The sequence below is a fragment of the Staurois parvus genome, unplaced genomic scaffold (assembly GCF_062004578.1).
Source record: "Staurois parvus isolate SC_StPar_1 unplaced genomic scaffold, SC_StPar_1.0 ptg000048l, whole genome shotgun sequence".
Classification (NCBI taxonomy): domain Eukaryota; kingdom Metazoa; phylum Chordata; class Amphibia; order Anura; family Ranidae; genus Staurois; species Staurois parvus.
In genome coordinates this window covers 15,604,422-15,622,009 of record NW_028317844.1, presented here as the reverse complement: position 1 = coordinate 15,622,009, position 17,588 = coordinate 15,604,422, and positions in this window count along the sequence as shown.

Here is a 17,588-nt window from a genome sequence, read left to right as displayed (position 1 = left end):
ACAGGAGATGACCAGAGACTGCGGACAGTACAGGAGATGACCAGAGACTGCGGACACAGTACAGGGATGACCAGAGACTGCGGACACAGTACAGGGATGACCAGAGACTGCGGACACAGTACAGGGATGACCAGAGACTGCGGACAGTACAGGGATGACCAGAGACTGCGGACACAGTACAGGGATGACCAGAGACTGCGGACACAGTACAGGGATGACCAGAGACTGCGGACACAGTACAGGAGATGACCAGAGACTGCGGACAGCACAGGGATGACCAGAGACTGCGGAAAGTACAGGAGATGACCAGAGACTGCGGACAGTACAGGGATGACCAGAGACTGCGGACATAGTACAGGGATGACCAGTGACTGCGGACACAGTACAGGAGATGACCAGAGACTGCGGACACAGTACAGGAGATGACCAGAGACTGCGGACACAGTACAGGAATGACCAGAGACTGCGGACAGCACAGGGATGACCAGAGACTGCGGACAGTACAGGAGATGACCAGAGACTGCGGACACAGTACAGGGATGACCAGAGACTGCGGACACAGTACAGCGATGACCAGAGACTGCAGACACAGTACAGGGATGACCAGAGACTGCGGACACAGTACAGGGATGACCAGAGACTGCGGACACAGTACAGGAGATGACCAGAGACTGCGGACACAGTACAGGAGATGACCAGAGACTGCGGACACAGTACAGGAGATGACCAGAGACTGCGGACACAGTACAGGAATGACCAGAGACTGCGGACAGCACAGGGATGACCAGAGACTGCGGACAGTACAGGAGATGACCAGAGACTGCGGACAGTACAGGGGATGACCAGAGACTGCGGACAGTACAGGAGATGACCAGAGACTGCGGACAGTACAGGAGATGACCAGAGACTGCGGACAGTACAGGGGATGACCAGAGACTGCGGACAGTACAGGAGATGACCAGAGACTGCGGACAGCACAGGGATGACCAGAGACTGCGGACAGCACAGGGATGACCAGAGACTGCGGACAGCACAGGGATGACCAGAGACTGCGGACAGCACAGGGATGACCAGAGACTGCGGACAGCACAGGGATGACCAGAGACTGCGGACAGCACAGGGATGACTGCTGACCTTTGGGGAGGGAGGGGGAGCGGGTACCTGAATTTGACAGGTACCCGCTCTTACTTCCGCAGAGTTTTTTTTTTTATCTTACCTGTTCCTTTATCCAGCCGCGCGTTGTCTTCCCGGCTTCTGTAGTGTGGGCGCTCCTCGGACAACCGGATGCCCAGTGCGCATGCGCAAGAAGCGCTGCGCTTTGTGATTGGTCCGGCGGCTTCTGGGATCTGTCATGTGTCCCAGGTACCGCCTTACCATTCACAAAGAGCACTGCTTCTTGTGCATGCGCACTTGGGACCCGGCTGTCACGCACACTACAGCCGGGAAGACAGCGCGCCACTGGATTCTCCTGGCGTGCCCACAGATAAGGCTCGGCGTGCCGGCTGTGGCACGCGTGCCACGGGTTCGCCATCACTGTCATATGACATCCACTCAGGATAACACTTTTCCTACTCGGCCATCACACTCTAAAAAATAATGTTTTGGCTCAACAAAAAAAATTAACGCAACAGTTTGCATCAAGCTTTTTAAGTTATGACAATGTCTGGTGAAATTAAGTTGAAGCAACAAACTACATTGCATTGAGGTAATTAGCTTTTCTGATAGAAATGAATGCATTTTTATTTACCGCCAACTTAATTACTGGCATTATAAACACATGTTTTTAAGTTGAGTACTTAAACATATTAAGTTAATTCAAATAGTTTTTCCAGTTTTTATAAGAAACCTTCAAGTCACATGTACTTAATTGCTACAATTATGAGCAAGTTTTTTAAAGTTAAAAAGCAGTTAAAAATCAAGTTGATCCAATTTGATTTTCTGTATTAGTTTTTAGCTTTGTTTTTTTTATACTAGCTTTCAAAAATGAATTAATCAGTTTAGGCTTACACTAGAATGTGTTGCAGAAACCCCGCAATCTGTGTGCATTTCACACACCGCATTCAAATCGCACTACACATGCAGTCTGCAGTGGATGTCAGTGTTGCAAACACAGTGCATTTGCCGGCACCAGATTGCATGGTACAAAACAAAACATGCAATCTGGTTGCACTGTGGTTCAAAAATTGGTGCATGCATTTCTTTGGTGCGATGTGGTATGATTTGAGCTCATTCAAAATGAATGGGCTCAAACTGCATTACACTGAACCACATGTGAATTGCACAGGAATGTGTTGCAGTTCCTTTGTGATTCACATGCACTTCATTGTGTGAACCAAGGCCCAACAATCCAATTGTTAAACAATTGACATTTTTTGCACACCAAAATCAAATCCTTAAAGTTGTACTGATGAATGAGTAAGCACTTTGCATTAAGATTTTTTTAATATTGTCTGTCTGGTGCAGAAACTGTTTCTCTACAAGACCTTTGCTATATTGTGCAACAAATTGTGGCAATATAGTGAAGCTATTGGAGGATATTGAAAGTTGATATTTTGTGAGCTTTCTTACAATTTGCTATATTCTTTCCGCATTACCCTGCGACAACCATTTTGTGAACTGAAATAAAAGTGAAAAATGTCATCTGAGTATGACTGTGCTATGGAACACATACGTTCTTCAGAGAATACTGTACTTGAGACCCATTACTTTAGCACTGGCTTTCAGTCCATCAAGTTCAAGGAACAGTTTTTGAAACAACTGAGACTTGATTTGTGTTAAGTGAATGGGGGTGGAGACTTGCAATGCAGCTCTCAATGTAGAGCAAAATTAAGTTACCAAGTCAAATTTATTAAGGTACCTTAACTTAAATTTCATTGTACAACAATGAATGCAGAAATGTAACTGTACATGACACACAATATTAAGTTGATGTAATTTCCAACATTATCATTTCAACCCAACTGATGAAAGTAGGTTTTTAAATGAAAAAGTTTATTTAAACCAATAAATTAGGATTTTTATCTTGGAAATACACATTTAATTAAGTGGTGGTAACAGGTCGCTTGAGTTATTTTTTAGAGTGCACTTCACAATAGGCCAGGCAGGAAGTGATTAAAAGAATAGCCTTTACTATCAAATTAAAAATACTTAAAAGTAAAACATTTAAATCCATACCAGAACTTTATTCTAGATGAGGGTCTGGTAAAGGTGTTATTGGGATACACCACACAAAAAATATTATGTGGGGTTTCCCTCAAAAATCCATACCAGACCTTTATCCAGCATGCAGCCTGGTAGGCCAGGAAAGAGGTGGTTGAGCATGTGTCCCTTTTAAACCATGCCAGGCCACATATCCTGAACATTGGGGATGTCTTGCTAAGTTTTGGTGAAGACGAAGGATTATTCCCCAGAACCTTGGCCTGGAGGTTGCAGGAGTATTCTGGAAGGGGGGGGGGTTGAAATCTGGAAGTCCCCTTTAAAAATAGGGGGCCCCAGAACCCTAGAAGAATTCCCCCCATGTAAAATAAGGAGTACATAGTACATCTACTCATTGCAAAAACAAACTTAATTAGTAAAAAGAGACACCACACTTTTTGACAAGTCTATTATTAAAAGTTAAGAAATTCTAAAAATGTCCCACAATGTACATCTGTTGTCAATCAAGTCATCCAGCAATGCAGATCCTTCTCAATAATGATAATAATGCCCACTGACCCATCGAAGGAAAAATTCCATCTATTGACCAACATGTCTGATCCCCTTACTACACTCACCACAAATGACAGCTCCAGTCCCTGCTATTATATGTAAACAAAGGGGTGTGGTATATCCAAAGATATAATTGACTAACTATGATCATGGTCATTACCCTAATATGGTCATGTGGCCTTATTTGGGCAAAGATGTCCGCCACTATCCCTGCCCCTTTATTTATATGACCAAGGATTCCTGGCCAGAAAATGAATGGGGCCAAATGACATTACTGGTAACTAAGGACATGGAAGGTACTAACTACTTCCTTAGCCACTGACAGTGGAAGAAGGAACCTGTTACATATAGTAGCAATAGAAAAACCACTACTATATACTATATATATATATATATATATATATATATACTGCTCAAATAATTAAAGGAACACTTTTTAATCAGACTATAGCATCAAGTCATAAACTCCTGGGATATTGATCTGGTAGCACAGGGGGGTGGTAATTAGTTTCAGCTGCTTTGGTGTTAATGAAATGAACAAGAGCTGCACTAGATGGGCAATAAGGAGACTACTCCAAAAACAGGAACAGTTTTACAGGTGGAGGCCACTGACATTTTTTTCCCTACTCATCTTTTCTAACTAGCTGTTCACTAGTTTTACATTTGGCTAGGGTCAGTGTCACTATTGGTAGCATGAGGCGGTACCTGGACCTTATAGAGGTTCCACAGGTAGTCCAACTCCTCCGGGATGGCACATCAATACAAGCCATTGCCAGAAGCATGGAGGAGATTCCAGGAGACAGGCAGTCACTCTAGGAGAGCTGGACAGGGCCATAGAAGGTATTTAACCCATCAGCAAGACCGATATCTGCTTCTTTGAGCAAGGAGGAACAGGATGAGCACTGCCAGAGCCCTGTAGAATGACCTCCAGCAGGCCACTGGTGTGAATGTCTCTGACCAAACAAACAGAAACAGAATTCATGAGGGTAGCCTGAGAGACCAACGTCCTCTAGTGGGCCCTGTGCTCACTGCCCGACACCATAGCGCGCGATTGGCATTTGCCATTGAACACCAAAATTGGCAGGTCTGCCACTGGCGCCCTGTGCTTTTTACAGATGAGAGCAGGTTCACCCTAAGCACATGTGACAGACGTGAAAGGATCTGAAGGAGCTGTGAAGAATGTTATACTGCCTGTAACATCATTCAGCATGACAATGGCACCCTGACTGCCTTTAGGTATTGGGACAAAATCCTTGGACCCATTGTCAGACCCTATGCTGGTGCAATGGGTCCTGGATTCCTCCTGGAGCACGACAACGCCCGGCCTCATGTGGCACGAGTATGCAGGCAGTTCCTGGAGGATGAAGGAACTGATACCATTGAATGGCCCCCACTCTCGCCTGACCTAAATCCAATAGAACACCTCTGGGATATCATGTTTTGGTCCATCCACCGCTGCCAAGTTGCACCTCAGACTGTCCAGGAGCTCAGTGATGCCCTGGTCCAGATTTGGGAGAAAATACCCCAGGACACCATCCATCATCTCATTAGAAGCATGCCCTGACGTCAGGCATGCATACAAGCATGTGGGGGCCATACAGACTACCAAGTACTATTTTGAGTTGCTGCAATTAAAATTCAGCAAAATTGACTAGCCTGCTGCATCCTTTTTTCACTTTGATTTTCAGAGTGTCTTTGATTTCAGTCCTCTGTAGATTGGTAATTTTAATTTCCATCAAATGATGAGGCATCCTTATGTTCCTAACACAGTACCCAGTCCATATCAGTGTAGATATCCAGTATGATATTTTTCCCCATTGAGATCTGATCTGTTTTCAAAGTATTCCTTTCATTTTTTTGAGCAGTATATATATTTATTATTGTTTTGTATTTTTTTTTTCTGCTCTTTATGAATGGGCTAAAAGTCTGGCATTTGGACAAACAAGCTAAGGTTGGTCCGAACCTGTGTTCAAATGAAACCTCATCTTATCTTATCTAGCTTATCTCTACTGAAAATATGACCTTACTAGGTAACTGAATATCAAATACCTACAATATTCAGTACATCTCTGCAATACATACAGATTTCCATTTTTTGCCTTTTTTAACCACCAAACTGTTTCATCCCCCTCTAGTCTAGGCCATTTTCAGTTTTCAGCACTATCACACTGTGAATGAAAAAGTAATTTTGCACCATTTTTTGAGACAGCTTTCTTTTGATGGTATTTGACCACCACTGGGTTTTTTTTTTTTTTTGGGGGGGGGGGGGGGGGGGTTGGCTATGCAAAGAAAAAAAGACTAAAAATTAAAAAAAAAAAAACAATTCTTAGTTTCTGTTATACAACTTTGCAAATAAATAATCTTTCTTCATAAATTTAGGCCAAAATGTATTCTGCTACTTGTCTCTGGTGCAAAAAGGTATATATTATTTACATTACCTAAAAGGAACTTCTACTGCACCACATCTGTGAATATCTAGACTATACAGAAATCAAGGAACATTACCTGTTATGACCAACAATACCTATTATGACCATGTCAGATTTTTAAGGTACACCATAAGGTAACCAAATATTAATAAAAAACTTACACTTTATTTTCAATAGCTTTAAAAATCAATGAGGTCCCAGCAGGCCTAAAACATACAAGAAATTGCCTAAAAACAAAGATATACATGCATACAAATGTCGCCAATTAGGGAAAGGATACCTCAATAAACAATAGTAGAATTTCTTTACACACCTTCATTCATTAGGAGCCAGGCATAAGATATGTGGTGTGGCATCATTTCCATTTTAAATGTCAACATGTTTCAACTACCACTTCCTCAGGATGGAACAGTGGTATGATAATGCACTAAATATAATCAAAAGAAAACATGATTAGATAGATGTGAAATTAATAATATACAACATAGATAGTCAATACATAGAATGATAAGTATTCTCTGACATGGTGAGGCAGTGCAGCAGATAGACAATAGTCCTGGGCAGACACAGGGCTAATAAAGACTATAAAGCTCGGAAATCACAGGGGAAAGGCAGATCCCGTACAATAGTGATGACAATAATGGTGGATGAGAAGTGAATTAAAATCCCTTTTTCACCAAATTCACGTACCGGGCTGTGGAAAATCATCCTCAGATAGGGAGCAAAACATGGCACATAAAAATCAAATAAAAAATCCATAATCCCCCTTCCAGTGGGTAAATACGCTTATATAAAATAAGATCTCCACATAGTCAGGGGTACTATCCCATAACTCTATCAATACCCTCCTGTGACCAGTGGTGTATTAAAAGAATAGAAGTGCTTTAAATCATTATATGTCTCCCTTCTCCTATTAATAAAGGGTAAGCACATGGATATTAAGTCTGTAATGTACTTGGGAAGGTATATGTTATCTACTAAATAGATACAATGCACTATTAGGGTCACCATTGCTGCATAGTATCTGCCTCTCCTTCATAACGCTTGAATTTTGTGGTCTCTGCTGTGGAATATATAACCATCTCCCTCCAATAAATACAGGGCAAGTGCATGAAAATTAAGTTTACAAGGTATGTAGGAAAATATATTTTGCTCAGTAACTGGATATCATGCACAATTAGGGTCATCATTGTATAGGATCTGCCTCTCCCCCATGATTGCAGAGCGCTGTTGCCTTTGTTGCTCCTGTATCCACCCAGGGGGCTATTGTGCACACTGATATTATATAGAAAACATTGTACTGTAATGGGCTCTCCTGTACAAGTGCTCAGGGAATATAATTTAGTTTAGTTTCACCTACAGTAGTCTCTGTTCCGAAAAGCCAGACAGGCCTAACCTAGCTGTTCATGTTTCTCACATACACATATTATTTGTATTCACAGGAGTCTAGGGTAGCACACACAGTTTTTTAAATTTTTTTGCGTAGTCAGAAAGTAGTCATAGGATCAGTACAAGTGGTAGGCAACAACATGGTCAATTAACAGGCAAGGGTCAGTTCAGGAGGCAGACAGAGACATGGTTAGTATGTAGGCAAAATATCAGTGTAGGTAGCAAGTAATAACAGGCAGAGGTATGGTCATTATGAGGCAGAGTTCATCCATGCAGCAGGCAGGAACATGGTTCAGAAAACAGGTAAATGGTCAGCAAACATGACATCAGATACATGCAGGTAGTCAGACATAGAAGAAACACTTTCACCATACCTTCACTAATATGATAGTGAGGTATGGTAGCGAAGTAAGCAGTCTACTATGCAGAGGCCAGGTTGTGAGGAACATTGGGGATAATGGTAACGTGTGTTATGGCTTATTCCATCATGGTGCATGCCAAATATTTTTTGGGGTGTCTTCGTCCTGTTGCGGTAGGAGGGATAAAATCAGGGAAGTGTCTCCCATGCGGCCTTCTAACTGCATCAGAAGTAATGTTTTCAGCTGCAGGGCCTTGCTGGTGGAAAATATAATCTCTTCTTGGTATTTTAGGAAGGAGCTAGGTCTTCCTTAGGCCCTGCATATGATATAGGAGTTGTAAGTGGGCAATAGGAACAGGTAGACCTGTGAATGGATTTTTATGGTTACCAGGTAGGGCATCATCATTTGGTCATTATAATCTACACCTTCCGTGAATTGTATTCCTGTATACAATGAGGTTTTTGCACCAGACCATGTTTGAGGTGTCTTGGTGGTCGGAAGGAAGGACATATACAGTACATGTCACTTAACTTTCTTTTTAGGGGACAAAATTTCCTCATTACACAAACTTGTTGACTCTCCCCTTTTTAGCTTTGTGGCCACCAGTCTTTGTGGAAAACCTTTGCTTGCACTGCACCACAAGCGATAGTTTGCTGCAGATTAATGTGTCAGAAAAGTGGTGAGCTAATACAAATATTGTCCACATAGAGGTGGTATCCCTGGTGGAATAGAGAAGAGATAAGGTTCCACACAATTTTTCTGCTGCTACCCATAAACGTTCGCCATCCAGGGGGTTCCAGCTGGTGATCTTTCTCTTCATAAACACAGAAGTCATATGTGCACCTTGTGGCCCTCTCACAAAGTTTATATAACCTCACCACATATCTGGCACATTTACTGCAGATATATTGTTTGATGCCCAGCCTGTAAAATATATGAGGGACTCATCAATGCAGATATGTTTTTCAGGAGTATAATTTTTTCAATGTTAGAAAAATAATTGATAAGTGGCCTTATTTTGTAAAGCTTGTCATATTGGGGGTGGCATCAGGGAGGGCACAGGGAATTGTCATTGAAGTGTAGGAATGTCATTATTATTTTATACTGTGTCTTAATCATAACGGAAGAATACAAAGTTATATGGTGAATTGAGTGTGTGCACCAATTTTAACTGCAGTTCATTGGCATATGGTGAAGAGGGTGTGTGCACCAATAGGACTGCAGTTCTTTTTTTTTTGGAAGTCCCATATTTAAGGCAAGGCCAAGACAAATTCTTCATCTGTGATGGGTTTCCACTCAAATTGACTGGCATAAACAGAATTAGGATTATTGGTGATGTACTGCTGGGTGAAGAGATTACATTGATCCACAAATGAATAAAACAAGTCTTAAATGAAAAACAAATACAAAAAACTGAAGGGGTGTAAATTTTTTTGTTTCTATGCTTGCTTGCACTGTATATGGGGAGGATGAAAGGTGCTGCTGAATAGAAGGTAACCATAAAGGATTTGAAAGTACCTCTACGATACTAGTATGAGCAATACTCCTTAGTGGTTGATATAACACCCCAGTATTTGGCCTTTCATCAGGTTGTACTGGTGCTCGCCCCATTTCCCCAGGATGTACTGCACTGCTGGTGGCTGCCTGCTGCTGTTCAGTATACCTGATTCTTTTTGTAGGTATCCTTTAATCCTTTGAATCAGTGGTCATTACTGAACAGCTGCTCTACACAGGGTCATACTGAATCTGACAGAGAGAGAGTCCCTCCCTGTTACCTTCATCTTTTTTTTTTTTTTGGCATTCAGGACACTGGTTCTGGCTGGCAATCAGGTTACGCTGGCTTTGTTGACACTGTACTGGCTACTGGCTTTACTGACTCTATTGGCACTGGTGTGACTAGCAATCAGAACAGTGTTGCTGGCCTCACTGGCTCTGCTGACTCTGGCACTGGTGTGGCAACAATCAGTACACTGGTGCACTGGTACGGTGGCAACCACACTGGTGCTAGTTTACACTGGCTTACACTGGTCTGGTGACACAGTAATCGGGGTCACTTGCTGGCTGCACTGGTCTGATGAGAATGTGACTGGTATTGCTAGCGATCAGTTAAACTGGTGCTGGCAGTCAAAGACACTGGCTTGCAGCCCTTTAGGGACATATCACGCTGGTGTGGCTAGCAATCAGGACCACAAGAATACTGTAGTTGGCTTCACTGGTGTTTTGGCAGAGAATACTGGTGTTTCAGTGGAGAAACATTGTGGAACAGTGTGAAATCACTCACAGATCACTGCAACAGCTCTCTCTCTTCTCACTGGCTGTGTGAAGATAGAATGGATGACTGCACTATCCAGCCTTCGTTTTGTGGCCTCTGTGACTGGACACAGTGATCACATGATACAGGGTCAAGTTCATTGGCCTTGTACCCAACCCTGTGATCTGTTGTGTCCGAGGGACACAGTGATCATAGGGCACTTGACTGTGCGCTCTAGAAGATGCTTATAAGTGGTTGAAGTGGACAGCGTAGGCAGCACATTGTCATAAACCAAAGCGGTGTAACAATCAATGTAATAATAAATCCTCCACAAAGTAAAAAAAAACTCCTACAGTGAACAATTCTATCTATGAAAATTCACTTAAACAAGGTCCATAAATCATCCTTTTATATTCTCTAACCTCTTGAAACATAAACATTGTATGTTTCCACCACCTGAACCTATCCACTCACCAGAAGTAGACCTTACTAGTATTTCAGCTCTTATGCGCTTTAAGTGGGGTATCAACCCACTATTTGTTAGAATCTTCCTGATTCACAGACGTAACATTCAGATCACATTGTACACAGACATGCATGTAAAAAAAAAAAGATATGCAGTGCACCAAATGCTGTTATATTGTCAAAACACCTCATATTTAAAATCATAAACAAAAACCCCACTGGAACATTCTGCACTGATGAAAAGCTTATTTGATTCAACCTCTGTGTCACTGTATGAAATGTATCACAGTTGTATCAAGCCCCCCCCCCACCCCCAGGTACCTCTGCATAACATTGAACCTTTACGTGGATCTACAGAGCTCCACTGAAAGCTGTCAGAATGTCAATACCAGTATGTGCCTCAGCTACACAACCCCATTTTCATGGTATTAGCAGAAATCCAGTGAGTTTCTCACTTACCTTGTATCTCCATCTTATGTTGTGGCTTATCCAAGTTACTTATATACTATCCAGTTACTAAACCATATTTGTCGAAATTGTTTCTCAATTAATAGACTTTTTTTTTCAAGATAAAAACTGCCTCATTGCTCGGTCTTGTATTCAAGCCTAACAAAGTTGCTTACATACTGTTCAGCTACTGAACAATGTTGCTATTGTCTCTTATTTTTTTCTTGCAATATAAAGCTTACAGTACCTTGTTTATTTCTATATGCTGCCTATTTGAGTGCTCGCATACTGTCCTGACACTAGTCAATTTCTACCAAACGCATACCTGAAAACTGTACTTTGAATATTTTGTGAATAATTTGGGATATGGACATGGGAGGGGGTTTGAGGAATGTTGGGCTGTAGTTCTGAAATGTCTTTCTACACATTTAGGTAAGCTTTTAAGATAATGCAGTGGGATACTATGAAAGAAGAAGCTCATTATTAAATAGTTTTGGCACCAGTCATAATCATGGTACAAAGTTGACGGTTTTGTTTTAGTTTCCCATAGACTTTAAATCTGCTGTGGCTTCTGGAGACAACTGGCTCATTGGAAATTGTCCCTAAAGCATTACAGACCACTCTAGAGATAGATGGTGATTGGCTAAGGGTGAGTGATAGTCCATGTGGGGCACTTTGTCGAGCACAGTGGAGCACTCCTAAGATGATTGATGAACCAAGATATTGCAATTAAGCTGAGCACAAGCACATGCACCTTCACTAATTTGGGACTTTTTTATAGTTATGCTGTATACATGCACATGATTATATTTATGCGCGGTCCACTTGATTTTTAATTTACAAGCAGATAAAAGAGCCATGGAACTGAACGCTGAACCAGCATACAGCATAGTGGAGTGATCTTCCTGACTATGAAGTATATCAGAGATTCATGAAGACTGCCTGAACAAAATTACATGCATTTTGGTAGGTAAAATCATTATAATGTATGTATTTCAACTATGAATTTAGCTTGTTGCCTTGTGGTCTGTATCAATGCTAACCTTTCAGTCATTGTCAAATATTCCTGCCTAAGAGCAAAAACCACAAGGTCTTTGCTATTACATTTATTAGCCAGAAAATACTCCAATTTGTGCCTCTCCTATTTTGTTTTAATTTGTTAATAAGTGCTGACTTCCCTAACTTGCTAAGTCCTGCTCAGTTCTCAGGCCTTTGTCTAGTGAGACCACTTCAGTGGTCATAACGGGTATTTTATTGGACAGGAAATTGGTAAGTTGGTGGCGTGGCCCAGATGTCAATGAAGTCAAATCCCTTGTAACAAAGTGAAATTAAATTAGAAAGGCACACTAAAGGCCAAAATTAGAAAGGCACACTAAAGGCAAAAAGTCTGTGCACTGCAAGTGCCGTTGCTCAAGATCTAAGGGGAAGCACTGAAATGAAGGGAAGCTGTACTGATTTTTATCATCCAATCATGTGCAAGCAAAAATTCAGTTTTTTTTATTTTCCTTGCATGTGATTGGGTATTCTTTGCAAAGTGAAGCTTTACCTCATTTACTAAGCTCTGGAGCAACATCACTTTCAGTGCACAGTATATTTGTCTTTACTAAATCAATCTCTATGTGTATTATGACTAATAGAGGTGAAAGTGGACTTACATAGTTGATAAGATTGACACAAAGCCATGTTAAATATATCTTGTATCTTCAAAACCTCTAAACCTAATAAGCAAGAAAATTCCTTCCCAATTCCCAAATGCAGTAGTACATTATGATACCATTCTTACCTACCAAATTAGCATTTTAAAACATTATTTCTTATAAATACTAGTCATTGATTATATGAATCAATATACTAGGTCTTTTAAATCCAGATATGCTGCTTTTTTTGTATTGAGAAGCCACGGAGCCTTTTTGTATGTGGAGGTTTAAATCTACCTGGTATAGGCACACTTTGATGAACACAGAGTGCAAATAACTAATTTTTCCCCACTGAATAGTGAAAAGGAAGATTAATACTACACAAGCCACTGCCATGTATAAGCTGATAACGTCAGCAGGTACAACCACCAAAACAATAGGATGCAGGATGGGCAGTTGTCTATTTATTAATGTCTCTCTGTTCATAAATCTTGAGGAATCATTTGCCTGTGTATGGCCACCTTTACATCCATGAATTTCATGAAAACTAATTGTGATTTCTAAAATTTTGCTATAAAGAGAATATGGTATCCTTCTTAAAAAAGGGATCTTGGTAAAATTAAAAAGAACCAGTGAATATAAGGCTTCTGCAAGAATATGAACATTTAGCCCTAAATCTTGAAACTTCAGTCTCACAGTAGAAAAATGTATGCATTAAAATGGTAGTAAAGTTAAATCGAAAAAAAACCCCTTTCACCTTGTAAGGTAATGGCATAATGTATTAGTATGCATCGCATATTAGCACATAATGAAAGACTTACCTTAAAACAAAGCCCTCCAGTGGCACGCTGTCACCACTGAGGGAGTTCCATCTGTACCCGGTCCTCCTTTTGGGTTCGCAGGTTCCAGCCGGTTGAATGGCCAAGCTGCGATGACGTAATTCCCACAAATGTGCAAAAGAGCCATGGCCGTGGCACAGAGCTCTGAAGGGATAGCATGAGCATGATGTCCCTTCATAGCACATGCATCAGTGATGTCACCTGCTGCAGAAACAGTGAATTTTCCTAAACGGTGCACATTTAGGAGATATTCCTTCTACCTACAGGTAAACTTTATTATAAACTTACCTGTAGGTACAAGTGTCTAAGCAATGTTTACTACTGCTTTATTCTATTTTAAAACTAGTGGGGTTGATTTACTAAAGGCAGATCACTTTGCAAGGGAATTTTCATCTAGCTAAAGTGAATGTGATGAAAATTCATTTTGCAAAAAATACCCAATTGCATGCAAGGAAAATTAAAAAAACACAGCATTTTAGCTTGTATGTGATTGGATGATGAAAGTTAGTAGAGCTTCACCTCATTCACTAAGCTCTAAGGAGAATTTATTTGCAAAGTGAGAATCTCCTTACAAAATTGCCTTTAGTAAATCAACCCTAGCATTTCTAAGCCAGGCCATAGATGATACTATTTTTGATTCCCTCATTAACACAGTCAGTGTTGATGGGAGAATCCCTCCCACGGAGCTTTTGTGTTCTCCCAGCGGGTGGGGGAACACGGGGAACCATCCCTGCCTGGAGAACACAGTGATTATTGCTAGAGGCTAAAGCCACTAGCTATAATTGTATTTAGAAATCCAGCATGCTAGTTGTACCCAAGTTGATCGATAGATTGACTTGGGTATCATCAGCCTGTCCATAGATGGTTCGCATCTCAGCCCGGTTCCTGCTGAGTTTTCTGAGGTTTTCTTTAACTTGTAGGAAAGGTATGGTTAAGTTAACAAAAATCTGCCAAAAGATGTCATAAATGACAGCTTGGATTTATATTGTCAAACAAATCTACTTTTGATGAGGGTACAGAAACATGGACAGACAGGTGGCTCTAAATGTTGTATATTTTGATATTTCTATGTGGTAGACAAGGAAGTTCTAATGTGACTAATGTATAACCTAAAGTCTTTATCTTTTGTATATATAAAATGTAAATGGATAGAAAATGAACGTCAAGACCACATCTAGAGAGCTGCAATCAATGATTCATATGGTGAATAGTCTAGGTAACATACCATCAAGGTTCCATCTTGGTCTTTAACCCCACCTGTTCTTTATAACCTCAGCAGCTTTTATATTCTATACATGTTTTTCTTTCAGTTTAGTGAACCTAAATGAGCTTCTCATTATTTTTTTAGGAACACAGGGGATATACTCTGTTAGCAGAAACTAGTAAATGGTCTCTTCTTTTTTATATTTTACATTACAAAATGTGAAATATAAAATAAAAAACTACATTTGTGTTGCACCTATAAATTTATCATGTAACACATTTAATGGCTTATTTGTATTTCATCGTAGCAAAATAAAGTAAGCATTTATTTTTTTTCCAAGGACAAAATAGATCTTTCAGAAGTGAAAGCAAGGTTAAACAAAAAGACAATTTTTATTTACAAGCTTTTTCCCTGCAACCATTTAAAATGCTGAAATAGCCTGAAACAAACAATCTGCTTTGATTGACTCTAGGCAGTTTCTTTATAGCAACAGTGGTCTGGTTATTTTATGATCATGTATGAAAGCATACACCCAAAAATACTGGGTCGGTGGTGAAGTGTAAAAGTCCAACTCCAGGTTCACACAACAAAATACCCACCATGTCACTGGTACTGTCTACCACAGAAAGGTTATTTCCACAGCTAGATGGCACTTCTTTTCCATGTTGACTGCCAACCAGCACCAATTAACCCATTTTCTGTGAACCCAGGGCTTCAAGAACCTGCTTCCTGGGGTACATAAACAGACTGCTCTGGTCACACAGGAAAATGCTGCAGAGAGCGGCACCACATCATTATGTGGTGCCGCTCTCTGCAGCATTTAAAACCCACCCACTGCTGGAGGAAGGTGAGGAGCATGAAGAACCATTATGTCACACAACTGAACTGAAGACAGCTGTAAAAAAGATATGAACAAAGATTCAAAAGAAAAACAAACAGTCAAAGAGTAATTAGGAGGTCCGAAAAAGGGAGGTGAGTGGGGTTTCCAAGCCCAGAGGGAGCCAGTAGTTTTCAGATGACATAAAACAATGTGATTTAATACATTCCTTTCAGGATTTCTTCAGATTTCAACTTTCAAGCTAAGCTAGACACACTAGTCAGTCAGCTACCAGCAAAAGATATGTAGTGGATGAATTCAAAATGATCTATCTGGTGCCCATACTATACATGCAGTAAGCAATGAAGCAGTGAGCATGGTAAAACTGTGCAAATCTAGGTGTGCTTTTAGATAACAGAATAAAGGGACAAAGACCCATACTTCTATCAGTTAGCCCAGTAATAACTCCTTGTATGTGTAGCTCATTACATTTAACACATCTTTTATGCCTCAATTTTAAATCTCTTTTAGTCATCTTTTAGCCTTTCCACATCAACACAACATTACAGTTACGTCAATGGTGTAGTGTGAATAGCAATTCTGAGGTTGTATTTATACAGTTTTGCATTGTATTTCTATAAAAACAGCAGGACCTTTTTATATGCATTTACATTGCAGGCACTGCAAGTCAAACACTGTCTTTTGCTGCATGTTGTGTTCAAATGCATGTTTTCAGCAGCACTGCATTTAAATGTGTAGCACCCTCCTAGTTCAGCTAGGGGAAGCTTGATCCCAATGGTTAGTTAGGAGCTGGTTAGCAGCTCAGGTATGATAGCCAGAGGGGTCAAATTGTGGTCAAGGCTGAGAAACTCTGCAGGCCAGCCCCTCTGGAATTTCCCCCTGCTCTTAGGCTTTCGGAGGAGGGCCTTGGAGGCAGTATGTGGATCTGAGGAGTGGCTGGCTGCACTCTTGAGGGGTCCTACCCAATTCCCAACTGAAGGCTTGGCAAGGGGCTGGACATCCTTAAAAGTGTAGGATCTGCTCACTAGCAGGAGTGAGGAGTGTGGACTGTGAAGTCGGGTGGAAGATATGAGGCTGGAGGAAGAAGGCTGCCAGGAGGACTAGTGGGATGGCACCTGCATGCAAGACTAGATCTGGAGAGGAGGAAAACTCAGGACTTACCGGCCCCCTAAGACAGGACCACCTGTATGGCAGGGAATGAGCAGCCCAGGCCTGGTGGTGGCAGCCAATCTGCAAGCAGTAAAGGAGAGGATCTGAGTGAGTACACCTGCACCCCCTGGGTGGATAGGGGAAGGAGCACTCTGGTGGCAAACCAGATTAGCCCCCTACTAGTGACTGTTCACCATTTAAAGGGGCAGGAACTAGATCCCCTGCTTAGGAAAATCTCTAGATTGCTGGGTGAAGAGGAGTTATATCATCTAGGGTCTGGAATGGTACAACTAGGAGATGCTGGCTAGCACTCCAACAGAGACTGTGTCACAGAAGAAAAGTTTGTGAATAGTTCCAGGAAGTTTGTCCTCAGTTATCGGCTCCCTTGGGCATCCTATACACCCTTAACCCTATCCCAGTTCTAATCCCCTCAATAAATGACAAAACCCAAGCTCAAGGACTGATTTACTGACTCTGATGCAAGTTTGCGTGGAAAATGCTGAATGCCTGGCTGTGCAGGACTATAGGGGGACCCAATTCATCAGCAATCCCTAAGGGGGTAGTGCTACAAATTCAAAGGTTAGCATTCAACATATCCTATCTGCATAAGCCTTTACAATCCCCATAAATTGCTACAGATAAACTGTACAACATTAAGCATATATGTCATGCAATCGGTACCAAAGAGGAAACTAAAGTTTTTGATACTTTGCTGCAGGATCACAACCAATAAAGCTTACAGCTAAACCTTATGCAGATAAAAAAAAACATAATTTAGATGAATTATGCAGTCACATAAATTGTTTTATGTATTTCTAACTACAACTGTACAACTAGTACCTAAATCTATCTTTGTATTAGGTTACGGGCTAG